Source organism: Cydia strobilella, chromosome 7, assembly GCF_947568885.1.
Source record: "Cydia strobilella chromosome 7, ilCydStro3.1, whole genome shotgun sequence".
NCBI lineage: Eukaryota > Metazoa > Arthropoda > Insecta > Lepidoptera > Tortricidae > Cydia > Cydia strobilella.
Window position 1 is genome coordinate 5,305,616 of NC_086047.1, and position 14,409 is coordinate 5,320,024.

The 14,409-nt window shown below is 37.6% G+C and overlaps 2 protein-coding genes across 3 annotated transcripts in view; one reads left to right on the top strand and one right to left on the bottom strand.

Moving 5' to 3' along the window:
- LOC134742986 (nuclear migration protein nudC) overlaps positions 1 to 14,409 on the top strand; it is a 53,413-nt gene that overhangs the window by 19,072 nt on the left and 19,932 nt on the right. The window lies entirely within an intron of this gene.
- LOC134742990 (uncharacterized) overlaps positions 1 to 14,409 on the bottom strand; it is a 29,027-nt gene that overhangs the window by 14,349 nt on the left and 269 nt on the right. The window lies entirely within an intron of this gene.

The window sequence follows — 14,409 nt, forward strand, 5'->3', positions numbered from 1 at the left end:
GAGCGGCCAAGGCACTTACAAATATCTGAACACGCCTTTTTTGTCAAGCCGTTAGAGTGCGCGTTCAGATATTTCTGAGCACCTCGGCTGTTCTGATATATCTGATGGCTACTGTACCAGCTCATTGTAATACATAGTTCACTTATTTCTTGCAGCCTTCTCATTTTTAGGGTTCCGTACCCAAAGGGTAAAAACGGGACCCTATTACTAAGACTCCGCTGTCTGTCTGTCCGCCTGTCACCTCATGAACCGTGATAGCTAGACAGTTGAAATTTTCACAGATGATGTATTTCTGTTGCCGCTATAACAACAAATACTAAAAACAGAATTTTCGAAAGAATTTCGAATTTAAACTATCGTAAGACATATTAATATTAACTAACTTAGCGGTAGCGGTAGGAGTACGTGACGCCCACCCGTCGTGACCGCTACTCACTCAGGCACTGTTAGTGCTTGAAAATGGAGACCTAGGCTCTCCGAAACATGTCGCGCGAGTGACTAAAAATACGTGAGTGGAACCGCTAAGTTAGTTAAACGTGATTTTTTGCCGTTTTTTGTGTAATGGTTCGGAACCCTTCGTGCGCGAGTCCGACTCGCACCTGGCCCGTTTTTAGGGTTCCGTACCCAAAGGGTAAAAACGGGACCCTATTACTAAGACTTCGCTGTCTGTCTGTCCGTCTGTCACCAGGCTGTATCTCATGAACCGTGATAGCTCGACAGTTGAAATTTTCACAGATGATGTATCTATGTTGCCGCTATAACAACAAATACTAAAAACAGAATAAAATAAATATTTAAGGGGGGCTCCCATACAACAAACGTGTTTTTGCGTAATGGTACGGAACTATTCGTGCGCGAATCCAACTCGCACTTGGCCGGTTTTTCTATTTTGTGTGCAACGTGTAGAGAAGTGTATAATTGAGTATCTGCGCACAATCAATTTAATAGGTGATTATTTGGGAGTTGAGAATCATCTCTTTTAATAGCTGGTTATTCAGACTTGTTGTCTCTTTCTATTAAGTTATTGAAATATAATTACGACTCGTCCACCATTAATTCGTTCAAATACTCAGCGTAACTTAATACACACTGTATCATATTATCAGTGCCGGCCCGAGTCCTTGATCAGGGTAGAGTGAAATCGGGTTTTGGCGCCCTTCGTTGAAGCTTTTTACCCAAAAGCAAAACGAACCGATTTTGGGCCTGCGTCACACTCGCGTCTTTTAAAACTTTTTTTTTTCTCTTATTTGCCATTTTGGCGCCCCCCTTGCCATTCGGCGCCTAGAGCGGCCGCTCCACTCGCTCTACCCTAGATCCGGCCCTGCATATTATCTACTCATGCAAAAGATCATGTAAGAAAGTAATTTTGAAATGTATCCTTAGTAAATATCAGTGGGACGTATTATACCGTCTCCATGTATATAGCGGGGTGCGTTGCAAAATGTTTCGCCAAATGCATACAACCGGTTCCAGCTCGTTATACTTGCTTACCGAGCGCTGCGCCTCAGGCGACCAGTTTTATTTCGATTGCTGAGTATGTGTAGTAGTCATTACGGGTCATGAGGTCACACTTATGTGGTTAGTCTTGTAGCATTAGTGATAACAAGGGCGTTACGGTATGCGACACGGCGCTATTGAAAACATTGTGGCACGCTCCAACGCTTTCGCTCTCAATACGACTTAGTCTAATCAACAAGGTTGTTGATCTGGCAATGATTATCATGTTCGTAAAATGGATTATTATACGAATTAGAACATTAGGTAATTTATTTTATCATAGGTTCTTGGTTGCTTCCTTAGATGATAATACAGAATCCGTGGTCCACTTTCTGGCATTATCTTCTTCGCTTTGATCTTTAGCATCCCTTTTTGTGAAATCTTAAGAGGCGAAGGCTGAATTAGACTGTATGGCATGAGAATTATACCTACCAACCAATAGTGTCCGACTGTAACTGGATTTATCTATTGCGGAAACCGAAACCTAATTAGAATTCACTGAAACTAGGCAAAAGCCATCCTAAAGTACTTTCAAAGTTGTAATTTTCGGCGCGGACGAGAGATTCAGCAGTTTTTTGACCGAAACCGAACCTTCGGTCTAAACATGATTTTTATGCCGAAACCGAAACTTCGGTCAGACACTACTAACCAATAAACGTAAACGAAGCAGCCTACCCTGAAATGTCATTTTGACACAGCATTTCAATGGAAACATAACAGGAGTAAAATCTTCGTCGCATGTGCTAATTGTTCCAACGATACGCATACTCTGTCCAAATCAGACCATAGAACACAGAGCAGGTGGGAACTCGGCCGTACCAACCTTTGTCTTGCGATGTAGAAACGCTGTACTTTGTTATTGGCAAAGCATTAGCCAATGTTGTCTTGTCTCACTATACAACATTTAGAGCCATGACAGATTTCTACCATTTATTTGACGTTTAAATATTTGTGGATTAACATGTTTATTAACTGTGATTGCTGTCACAATGTTCGAAATTCTATTTTTTGGACGTTTTCCTTATTAAGGCTTGGAGGATGTAACCAAACGGAGACTCCATGTCTGTACAAAACAGTCTGCCGATCGGCCTGTCAGTTTTTCGGAACTGTCAAATTTTGCATTGCTGATTCGTATTTGCATTATGTTTCAAGACCGTCTGCAATTTTTAATTCATGGTGTCTAATTGTAAATGACTGCTCTCTTTACTTTTTGAATGTCATATGCAAAACGTTAGGGACATGTCTCGTTGCTACAAAAAATATGAACTTGGGTACAGCTTATTGTTGATTTGAAAGTGTACAGCACACCAATCGTTTTTGGCAATTATCGGTTATTCGAGGCTTTATTGGTGTTTTCCCTGATTTGGGATATCCCAATCCAACTGAGTCAGCCTCATAATGAACATAGATAAATAACCATTGGTCACTTAATTTGAATATAATGCATTGAATTAATTATGCAAGGATATCGCACAGTCGGATGTCTACACGTGCCAGTCCTAGTCACGGATGTGTGCACATGATTCAGGTTATAATTGCTATCGGCACGTGGTTTGTGCACGTTTGTGGACCCCTGCACTTGGCTGTTTGTCTGATATTGCGTTGGTTATATGTGGGACACGTGAGACGCGAGGTTTATTTGCACTTTAAATGATCGTTTTTTATTTCATTGCAAATCTTCCGTTCCTGGGGCATATAAATAGCATGCGTTGTGGAGAAAATTTATTTCAAAATCTACCCTTCCTAATATTTCAAAGAATCTACGCCATATTTATGATTTCGGTAAATACCAAATTTTATTTAGATCTATGTTTTAAATTACAATACGATTTTGGTTTTCATTTACCAAATCTTGTTCTACACTTATAAATAATTTTAAATACTCTAGCAGTTTTATCACATCCGTAAAACGAGGTCGGCAGACCCTCATATGCGGCGAGTAAAAAAAATAGGGAATTCATGGTTGTTGTGGTTGTTGTATGGTGGTATTAGAGGTGTCTTATTCCCACAGCCTTTTTTGATGGCTTTGATTCTTGCTTACGGATGCGTTTGACGTCACATACGTATCTATCTTCAATTATAGGTCCTGACATTAAATGTCGTGTTGGATACAGGAAGTGACGTGCGAATGGTTGAAGGTGAACGTTGTGCCGATTGTGTGCCGCCAATGGAAGATAACATGCGTATTTTTTAGAGCGTCTGCCTACGTACTTTAACGGTTCAGTTAACACAATAACAGGTGGACAGATGTTGTGAAACACAAGCGGGACTGCCTAGTCACAGCACATGTTTCGTCACCAGTACTTTGATATCAGTACTTGGAACCTGGCTCTGCTTTCAGACAAAGCAAATCACAAATGTGTGACCCTGTTTATCTCTAAATTAGTGATTTATCACTCTAAACCAGGAGTTCCCTAGCTAGTGCAACGGAGCGCGTGCCTCTGGTGCGGCGTAGCTAGCTTATCCTAAAGAAAACTCTTACTCTGTTGGATATTCACCACTGCAGAATTAAAAGGGAGACATATTTTTTTCACTGAAGGGTTCGAAGTATTATAGGCTGAAAACTCTTGCTCAAGACACTTAAATCGCTCAGAAATAGATGTAACAATCCAACCTCTCAATCTACCTTAGACTTATCGATGGGAAGTTCCCATTGGGAACTATAGAGTTATCCCAGATTGTATGACAGTATAGAGGGCGCAGAGTTGGGCATTATTTAGATAATTTCTTATCTAGATAATTATTTCAAATAAAATCATTTCAAATAAATTTATTCGAAGATAAATTCAATCACAAATAGTGCGTTAACAACTTTTTTATTTAGATAAATTATCTAGATGAAGATAACTGACCTCGTTTGTTATTAAAGTAAGCTTATAATAAGAAATGTATATAGAATGTCACGTCGGGTCAAACTGTCACACTGACATTGTAGGTTATTTTCATTTCACCATGCCCGATCACTTCTAGTTCTACATGACTGTACTACTGACATTCATCTTTTATTTAAAATCCCAACTAATTTATCTAGATAAAAATGAAACTGATCTAGATAAATTCAAAATGACGGATTATTTAGATATTTTAAATAAAAGATGATTTAGTTATCTTCCCGGTTATTGGTAAATAGATAATTTTTGCCCAACTCTGAGAGGACGCATTACGCACAAACATTTTTGCTAAGTATAGGTAGGCAATGCCCAGAAGATGAGCATAGCACAAGCTGATGATAATTTAAAAGGGCAATATTCATACTAGTGTGACCAATAAACAAACATATTCGCAAATACTCGTGACTTCGAAATGTTGTGTCGCAATAAGTTGCAAAGCATGCTGTACTTTACACAAACTAATAGCAGTAACTCTAATAAGACATACGTGCTAACATGATCGTGGTGCGTGTAGGTAACTGAAACCGTCCTCACGAATCAACCTAATCTTCAGTGAAAATCTCTTCTTATTTAGTGATTTCCCACGGGGATCCCCACAGTGAAGACACTGATGCTGCGTAAACTGTTAAACTGTCTAGTTATGCAACAGCGGTAATCTTCACAAATCAACAGTCAATGCATGCGCTCGTGTCCATAACGGTTTATTGTAATCATGCACGGAACTCATTTACAGTGTAGTCCACAATTCCCAAATCTCACCACCAGGACCTGGGCGTGTCATTACAACCGCATACCTGACATAAGCGTATGTTACAACGAACCAACTTATGTGTTCTTCGGTCATGCTCCATTGTAACGGTTTTTAGGGTCAGGAACTCAGGATACACTGACTTTCTAAAAAAATACAAACTTTTGCTCTTGCAGCCATTGATAATACTCCCAGACAACTATCTCCAGAATGGCACTGAATGAAAACGAATGTTACCTACGCGTTTTTGTCCAAGCTATCGTGAGAAATGTCGTTGGATTGTTGCGGCATTTGGGACCTATGTATGTATATTGTAAGTTGCGTTGTTTTAAAACAAATCTCTGTCTTACAACAGCACAACACGTATTAACTATATTCATTGAGTATCAGTAGTGTTACTGAATCAGTGTGGGGAATGGTTTAGGAAACGGATAAAATGTAGGAAAAGGTTTCAGACTTATTACTATAGATCTGGTTAAAACTTCAGTAGATGATTGGCTGCACAACTGCACAAGGCAGCTAGAGGAGAGGTATTGCGTCATGTTAAAATGGCTTACCAATACCCTACATGATGATATTGCATGAAGAGAGACACGAAGAAAAAGTGATTAACCTAGAGCAATTTAACACGCATCTATTTATATGTCTTTGCAATGCAATTGCAGAAATAATCACAACTCCTATTATATATGATGTAACTTAAAATGACACGCCATGTCATAGTAGTTCTTCCGCCTATAATTATAAACTTGCTAAAACAAACAGTTCGTGTTCATGTTCTCTTTGTCAAGAGTCTCAAGTCTATTAAGAGCAACTGATGCAACACATCTATTTAAACGATTACATAAAATATTCAGTTACTCGTGATTAAATAAATTGCTTTTATTCATAGAGGAATTGAATGGCTCAAATCTTCTTAGTCTTCGCAACAACTTTCATAATCCCAAACAATGGCTGCTATATTTACTATGATAATCAGTTAACGCCTAACCAGACCATTCTCCTTTAGAAGTGAAAGCGTACTTCCTTTCCCTGCATCTCGCTTCTTGGAACAGTTGGAACACTTTCGGAGATGCAAATGTCACAATGGATAACGGACGGACCGTGGTGATTCTGATTCACACATAAAAGATTTCTTGCAAACCAATCCATTATTCGCTTTTGTTCTCGCAGAGACAATAATAAATACAGCCAATCTGCATACATCGTCAGATGGCGCAACAAGCTGTTTTGTATGGTAGGTACTATAACTCTTACTAACGTAGAATTTATGAGAGTTAAAATGAGAGGCGTCAAGGAGAGGTCAAAGCGCTTTGCAAAATATGCGAAACTGTAGCAATGAGAAACGCAACTCTTTACAGAGACCACCAGTCTCTATTATTTATTAGTCTCTGGTTTTCGAAATCTGGCTGTCCGGAGATTTCAGATTCAGATAACGGCTGTCATGTCTCGTATGTGGCTCTCATTAAAAACGCACATGGCAGAATAACTATGTACCTCATCAGTCAACTGCATTTGTTTAATATTAAGAGTTGTTGTCCGTTAACATAGCAGGTATGACGAGACGAAACGTGCGTTTGAGCGTCCAATTATCATATTTTATACGCGATTGCAGGCCTTGTATTCTAATCACAAGCACAGCTGTGGCAAGTGCTTGCACCTGTCAAACCATAATAACTGTGAGCTCTATAGAACAGAAACGACTATGCGAACAAGGATTACACTTATACTGGCTCACTTGAGGAAAACGCTTGCCAGCAATAGGAACGCAGCACAGATGCCGCATGCCTCATTGTTCACGCTGGTCACACTGGCTTGATGCTCATGGGCGTCCTTGAACTCAATTGGTTGTATTTATGAAGCTAACGGGAACCATGTCAATGCAAAGCCGTGGTAGCTGACCGTGTGTTCCCATTGCGCGAGCGAGGCCGAGTCGAGCCGGAAAACCAGTAATATTAGAGCTCGAGAATCGTAACAACAGTCTTCGACTAGCCAATCGATTCAAACGACACCCCTGCTCGGATTCCGATTGAGAATGACTCGCTAATAGATTATCAATAAAATACCGCTGTTTATAATTTTAACGACGAATTCAAACTGCTGCGATTCATCTGTCTAGTATTAGTATCTACCTATAATTCTGTTTTTTTATTCCGTAGACTAAAATGACATTTCATGTGGTACTAATAAATGTCATGTCTTACACATGAAACGTCATTTTAGTCTACGGAATAAAAAAACAGACCTTAGTCGACCCAGCTTATTCGTGCTCTGTGTATAAGCAATTTGTTAAAATTACAAGTGAAGAGTAGCAATTATACGAAACACTATTGAGCGAGTGATGACGATGACCCATATGCTGGACCATTTGATAATAATTAATACATTCCGGAATCTTATGTAGAGTTTTTAATTAATGGTTTAGAGGTATCATCTCTATACATCGTGCTGCATTATTTAAAGTGATTAGCCTCTATTATCGTTTATCTCATACTTATAGTGGATGATATTGTTGAAAAAGTGGCCATGAAATGGGCTACATAGCCGGATTCTTCGTTCACTCACGCCATCATGATATCATCATCATTTGCTGACGTCTACAATTTGCTGTTACCTATATTACGTTTAATCGACATGCCGGACTTAATATTTCGTTTTATTAGATTTTTTTGATCATAGTAATTGTCTTACTTTTTGCTTCTATGTGCTCATCGACTAATTCCTTTTAATTTTTACACGTGGAGCTACTAGTACATACATAACTCTTTGTGTTTTATCATTACAACGAAAATAATGGTCATCGTTTTGTCCAGCCTGTTTCTTGTAAAGCGTTACCTTGACGGGTTTGAGTCTTTGTGAGATAGTTCACAAGTGTCTTCGCTTCCTGGCTATCATGTTAACTGAAAAACAAATAGGTACTCGTCTCCAGCGTTAAATGCGATTAAGGTCACTTTATCATAACCTTGTCCAAATGTATTTCGATCACGGAATCTGTGGTAAATTTACATAATTATAGTGTTTTCTAGACGATTTAAACAGTTATACGTTTCGAATAACCTTAAAATACTGGTGCCGAAAACACCGTCTAGCACCACTTCAACTACATATTTTCATTGATATCAACGTAAGAAAATGTTTTGTCCTTGTTGGGAGTGTAAGACCGGTTCGCTTAAAATGACTTTCGCGTGATTCTAACACCATTCGTTTCAAGCATACCGTAGAGGTGTAGGACAAATTACGAAATAGAATGCCCAGTTTAAATTGTTTAAGATTATGTTTGACAAACAACAATCCACAGATTCTTGGTTATTACCAAATCAAGTACAATCAGTTTGATGAAAGACGCGTTAATATACAGTACATACATACTTGAAATATTTTCGAAAGAGGTAAAACAACGGCCTTCATTTACGTTGTTGCGAACATCGATCGTTCAGTGGCGCGAAAAATTCTTGTCGACCAAATATTTCGTAATCCAAAACCTGTTGCATATCGTCACAGTCACATACGTTTTAAGTATCTTAAAAAGTTAAAAATATCCGGCACGACCTTGCCTGTGAAACTATTACATATTTGAATTGGCTGTAAATTTGGAAATAACTCGGAGAAAATATTATTTCCCTGATTACCATAACAGTTTGCTAAACGGCGAATTTATACGCTGTATTTTGATTTCGATTTAGCATGTAATAATCGGCCAAGGACTGAAAGTCCAGAATTGAATTAGTAAGGAAGGCGGCACTCTTCACTAAAATAGAATACTCGAATTGTTTCTACAGGTATACAAAAAATGCATTAATTAATACTCGTATTTTCCGCAAAAACGTTATAAATATACTCTCGATCATTCTGTCGGAACATTAATTAGCATTAAACTTTGTATGTTTATTTTACAATAATAATATCACAGTGTGGCGACATCCCGCTCTCAGGGTCTCGGTCATTCAGAGTTCGTTACTGGTTAATCCATGGTTTTTACGTTTCTTTGTCGCGTGTAAATGATAGCAATTACATCATGCGTTACTTTTGTGTCTCAGATCCGTTTGTCGACGGGAATTCCTTTACAAACAACTCGGTTCCGCATCGACTATTGTCTGCTTATAAATCAAATTTTACTGAATATTTGTCTCGTATATCAACCAGCCTGCCCCCGAGCCCGATTTAATTATGGGGGTTACCGTCATCTGGTATTAAATAATATAGTTTGTCAGAAATACACTTCGCATAACATGTATCGCAGCACTTTTAGTCGAATGATAATTTTGCATAACTATTACTACGCATACAATACATTGCAGCATATTATTTAGCAGAAGATTACTTTTGCCGAGTTTAGTTTAGCATAATTTTATGAACTTACCATAATCATCCTGCAGCATACTCTTATTATGGCATAATGATTTTTCTGTTAGCAGAAAAGTGGGTTAAGTAAGAACTGCGACCCCAAACAAAATTGAACCTTTGCCAGAAAAGAAGGTTAGGTTAGAACTGCGATCCCCAACAAAAACGAACAGCTGCCAGAAAAGTAGGTTAGGTTAGAACTGCGATCTCAAGCAAAAACGAGCCAATTCCAGAAAAATTACATAAATTTAGAGCATTACATTAAGATACCTATCATTAGATTATGAAATTAATTTCATATAGTAAAAAACTTTACTAAAGCCCTTCTTGCGTGTGTGCGTGTACAGTTTGCAATAAAACACATATAAGCATAATAAATTATATAAATATTTAATATAAGATGTCTCTTGATTAAACTTGACTGTAATGCGTGACTGCCAAGCCACATATTCTGACTAAGGTGTAGAATTTGTGAAGTTAGGCTTTTAGAGTTAGAAGCTTGGCTCTACAAGAGATCTGATAACTTTTTGACAGTGCGAGCCTTATGGTTTCGTCATGGCAACATTTTACATGAAAATTTTTTTGGTGGGATTACCATTTCCATCTGTCTTAGGATCCGTTGCACCAAAGCGTCTTTCACCGATTAATCATAATTTCGAAATTTCATAGTTCATTCCTGAATGACGTTGAACAGTCCGTCAATTGTGGTTAGTGCCTGCCTCTACTCGAAAAATCATATTACAGGATACACTTAAGTATCTTTGTCCTAATGCCCTGATGTCCAGCCAAATCTTCCTTCAGCTTAGCGGCATTGACACGCCAGCACGCCACATCCTAGGTTTACTTATTTTCGAGTGTTCATTCGGCCTCGACCTTGCAGCCTCATTTCGTAATTATTTAAGGAATTACGAAACTAATTAATCTAAAAAAATTTTTAAGAAATTTCCTTTGAGTTATACCACTTATACCTAAACATTCTCTTATTCTTAGTTTTCCTTAGGACTACTAGGAGTAGATACGTGTCATGTAAACAAATTCGCGGGGCTACAGGTTGAGGAAAAAGTTCGTTTACCTTGCTACTGTCTACCCGACACGCTGATCTGTTCGTTCATTTATCAACGAATTCGTGGCAAGATTAAATGTACGGCCTTGACACGTTTATAAAAAGAATCGCTTCGAGATAAAAATGTCTTACTTCAATTATGCAATTGCATTGAACACATGTATTGATTTTCTTTGTGTACTATCATTGGGAACGTGTTAATTAACTATTTAGATTGAAATAGAACCAATGACTAGACAGTTCTAAATAGTAATATTTGGTGAACCTAATATTTGAATCAAGATTAGCACGGCGGACTTTCATATTTTATAATCCTGATTCGAATTTTCTTAACCCTGTAAATCGATTATTTCAGGAGAAATATCAGTGTGTATTGACAATAATCTGTGAATCATGCTACCACATAGATAAAGTCACCGACGTTTAGAACTTTGGTTTCACGGAAATTATCGGCTCCTTGACATTGAAACTTTTTGTGCCGTAGTCAAACTGCCGGGAATCTCATCTTGTTATGTCATTCTGAATGTATCGGCTCTCAACATACAATGTTTATGTTATTTATGCTAATTGTCATAATAGTCGCGCCTTCCTTTATATGCTAACAATCAATCTTGTTTTTCTTGAAGGCTTTTCCAAATCGTTTGAAGTGGATTCAGTTTTTTACAGACTTCCAAAAAGGGGAGCTTCTATAAAAACTTACTTGGTCATAAGTAGGTCAATAAAGGACGATATACCTTACATATTTTCGGTTTTATACTAATTCATGTAGGTTTCGTGTATTAAATTCCTAATAAGGTCGCAGCACAAGTGCCGCACTTTCTTGCAATGCAAGTGCCGACTGGCCTACTCAATGGCCTATGGCATGGCCCAATGACGTATTGGATCATGTGTTGTGTGACGCTCGTGACGTAATAATAGCCCTGTGACGATGCGTGAGAGCTTGTAGCGTTGCATTAAGTATACCTACAAATAAATTATAATGCGAAATTGTGATTATTAGCAAAAATATCAAATAGTTATGGTGATTATAAACTGTAATAGATTTCATATATTCAAGAAAAAGTGATGGTTATGTTATGGTGACTTATTCCCGGGCTCTTTTAGGATGCAACTCTAGGAAAAGCACTGAAATCTTAGATACCTGAAGTGTAAACTTGGCTAGTAAGTACCTACTTACTAGCCACTTTAAAGGGTAAACTAGGTACCTAGGTAGGTAGTTTGTAGGTACCTACCTACAAAGGCTAATAATTGAGTACTTGAGTGAGTAATTGAGTCTGCAGTCTTCTGAGTCTTTTATACGTGATCAGTTGCACGAATAAGTTTAGGGCTTTTGCGAAATCGTTGTTTACATTATCACCGTATTAGCAGTTGATTACCCAATAAAAACTAGGTATACTTGCTCTAAAAATAAATATTTGATGTATTGGATTCTACGCTACGATAGTATTAGTAACGATTGATGCCTATGTAGGTACTACTGCTGTTTGCCCGTCAGACTAACATACTCGTTCAGTTTACATAAATGTGTAAGCAAACGCTACTCATAAGATATATGGAAGTATTGACATTGATTCATGAGACCTAGCGCCGAATGTCTATAACACACTAACTGATATTAATTGACCTGTATAAATTATATGAATGAATTTTATCTATTACAATCTCTAGGAATTCTTCTAGATCAGCTGTTGCCTATGACGCGGCGGCCGACGCGGCACAGGCGCCGTCTGCATGCGTTATCGATTCATCTGTCAAAATAAACTTACTATCATTAATTCGCGCGTAATTAATGATTAAGTGTCAAATGTTAGAGTTCACGCGAGGTATGCGTCAAAAGGCACATTTTATTTGGTATTCATATACAATGTAAAAATTTGATTACAATGATGCTACATGTCACTTGCACTTGTGGTATCGTTATCTAGGTAAAATATTGACGTATAGAATACAGATATGCAAGATCCGTCATCTACTTAGTTTGCTGTACACTTGTACAGTGTTGTTACTGCCGTTATTGATCGATTTATGTAAAAAACTGTTTATCAACAGATTCCCAAAAAGGTTTTCAAAAAATTAAATCTCGGCGGTATGCAATGTTTGGTCTATTTTTACCCGACAGCGTAACGTGTAATGGAGGTAATTGTGTTTATCTAAGTATTACCTAACAATCTCCATTGTTTTTCTCTTACTTTTTGAATCAATAGTCCATCTGACATATTCACATCACATTCTCGTATTTTTACGTCTTCCTACCGGCGGCCTGCATTACTATTCTTTCATAGTTTTTTTAGTCGCATACACCGCCCCGACTGGATGCGCGCAAGTCCGGGTTTTGTGAAATGTGAAGGCCGCGCGCCTGCGCCGAGGGCAGCTTCACTCAGTCCCTGTGCCATTTAGCTCGGGCCTAATGGCCGATTGCCCAGGCGCAGCCTCGCCTACTTTCAAAAACGATCTTTTCATAAACCACTTTGTTAACCATTTGTGTTTACTTATCTTCCGCTATTTGGTAAGGACTGTCTGCTGTTTGTTATTCATTAAATTCACGATGAAATCTTTAACATTTGCGAATCAGCTACACTCGGCGTTATTTTTAATCTAGATAGATTAAAAATAACGCCGTATAGATAGATATCTATACGATTTAAAAGTGGTAATCGTAAATTTATAAACATTTTATTACTCAATTGACTATTTAATTAGCCAAAAACAAGTCTCCATTACTGGCGCGCCGTCAAATATTCATACCGCCAAAACTTACATATATCATTGACCTCAAAACATTGTCGGTTTCATGAATTCGCTGATTTGGTTGCATGTGACCAAAATTACATAAATGATGTAATTACCCCGTTAAATGCATTAAGTACATTACATTCGAGGGTTCCTTTATCGTAAATTGCTAATGCACTTAAACATTAAATTAATTGACAGACGTACAATAACTCTTATTATTGCAAATAGCAAATTGCTCCCGACATGAACATACAAAAGTCTTTGTCTTCATCCATTATTGTGTTTATTTGTAGCTTCAACAATTATATATCACTCATCATCATAAATTAAATTGAATCAGGATTTGGATATCAACTGCTTCTGATTATCCTAATCAAACATTTGCCTTCAAAGACTCCTTTTCACAGATGTTGTTTTTATATCTCAGCGGCATCGGCAAATATGTGATTAATCTACAACCTATTTACGGTTCGTCTGTTCGTTATTCTAGAAATACGCGGATCTAATCCAGTTTGGCTCCGCCAAAATTTGTTTTTGTTATGTTTTTGGTTGGAGTCGTCCTGAATGTTTGTGATACGATACGGCATTCCGGCATACCATTAACATTTCTAGCGGATGTAGATTCAAATCGATCTTGGGTTTTATCTAAAATCATAACATAATATATGCATAGTTAGTTATTTTACTTTTTATCACTCATAGCATATATGGTTATACTCGTCACAGGCACATTTTAGCCAACACCTATTGTTTACATACTTATTATTACTAATCTTACTACATATTTTGATTTAGTCACCGACGACCTTTTTAATTATAAAAAGTTACAAATTGTCAAGTGTTACTAAGTAACCGTAACATAAACATATTTTGTTTACAAATCGTCAGGTGACAACCTGACAGCCAAAAATCATCAATTGCAAAAACAAATAATACAAAAATCAACCTCGTTTTATTAATGGCGCGGTTCACTATGGCTCTGAACTTTTAGTAGTAATTTTATTAGTGAGTTTTGGTTGTCACTTGGCGAAATTACAAACTTTTTGACTATGAAGTTATACTACGAAGTTCTTATTACAAGTTTTTAACTGTCATTTAGTGTAGGTTACCATGGCAACACACACTTGTGACATGGG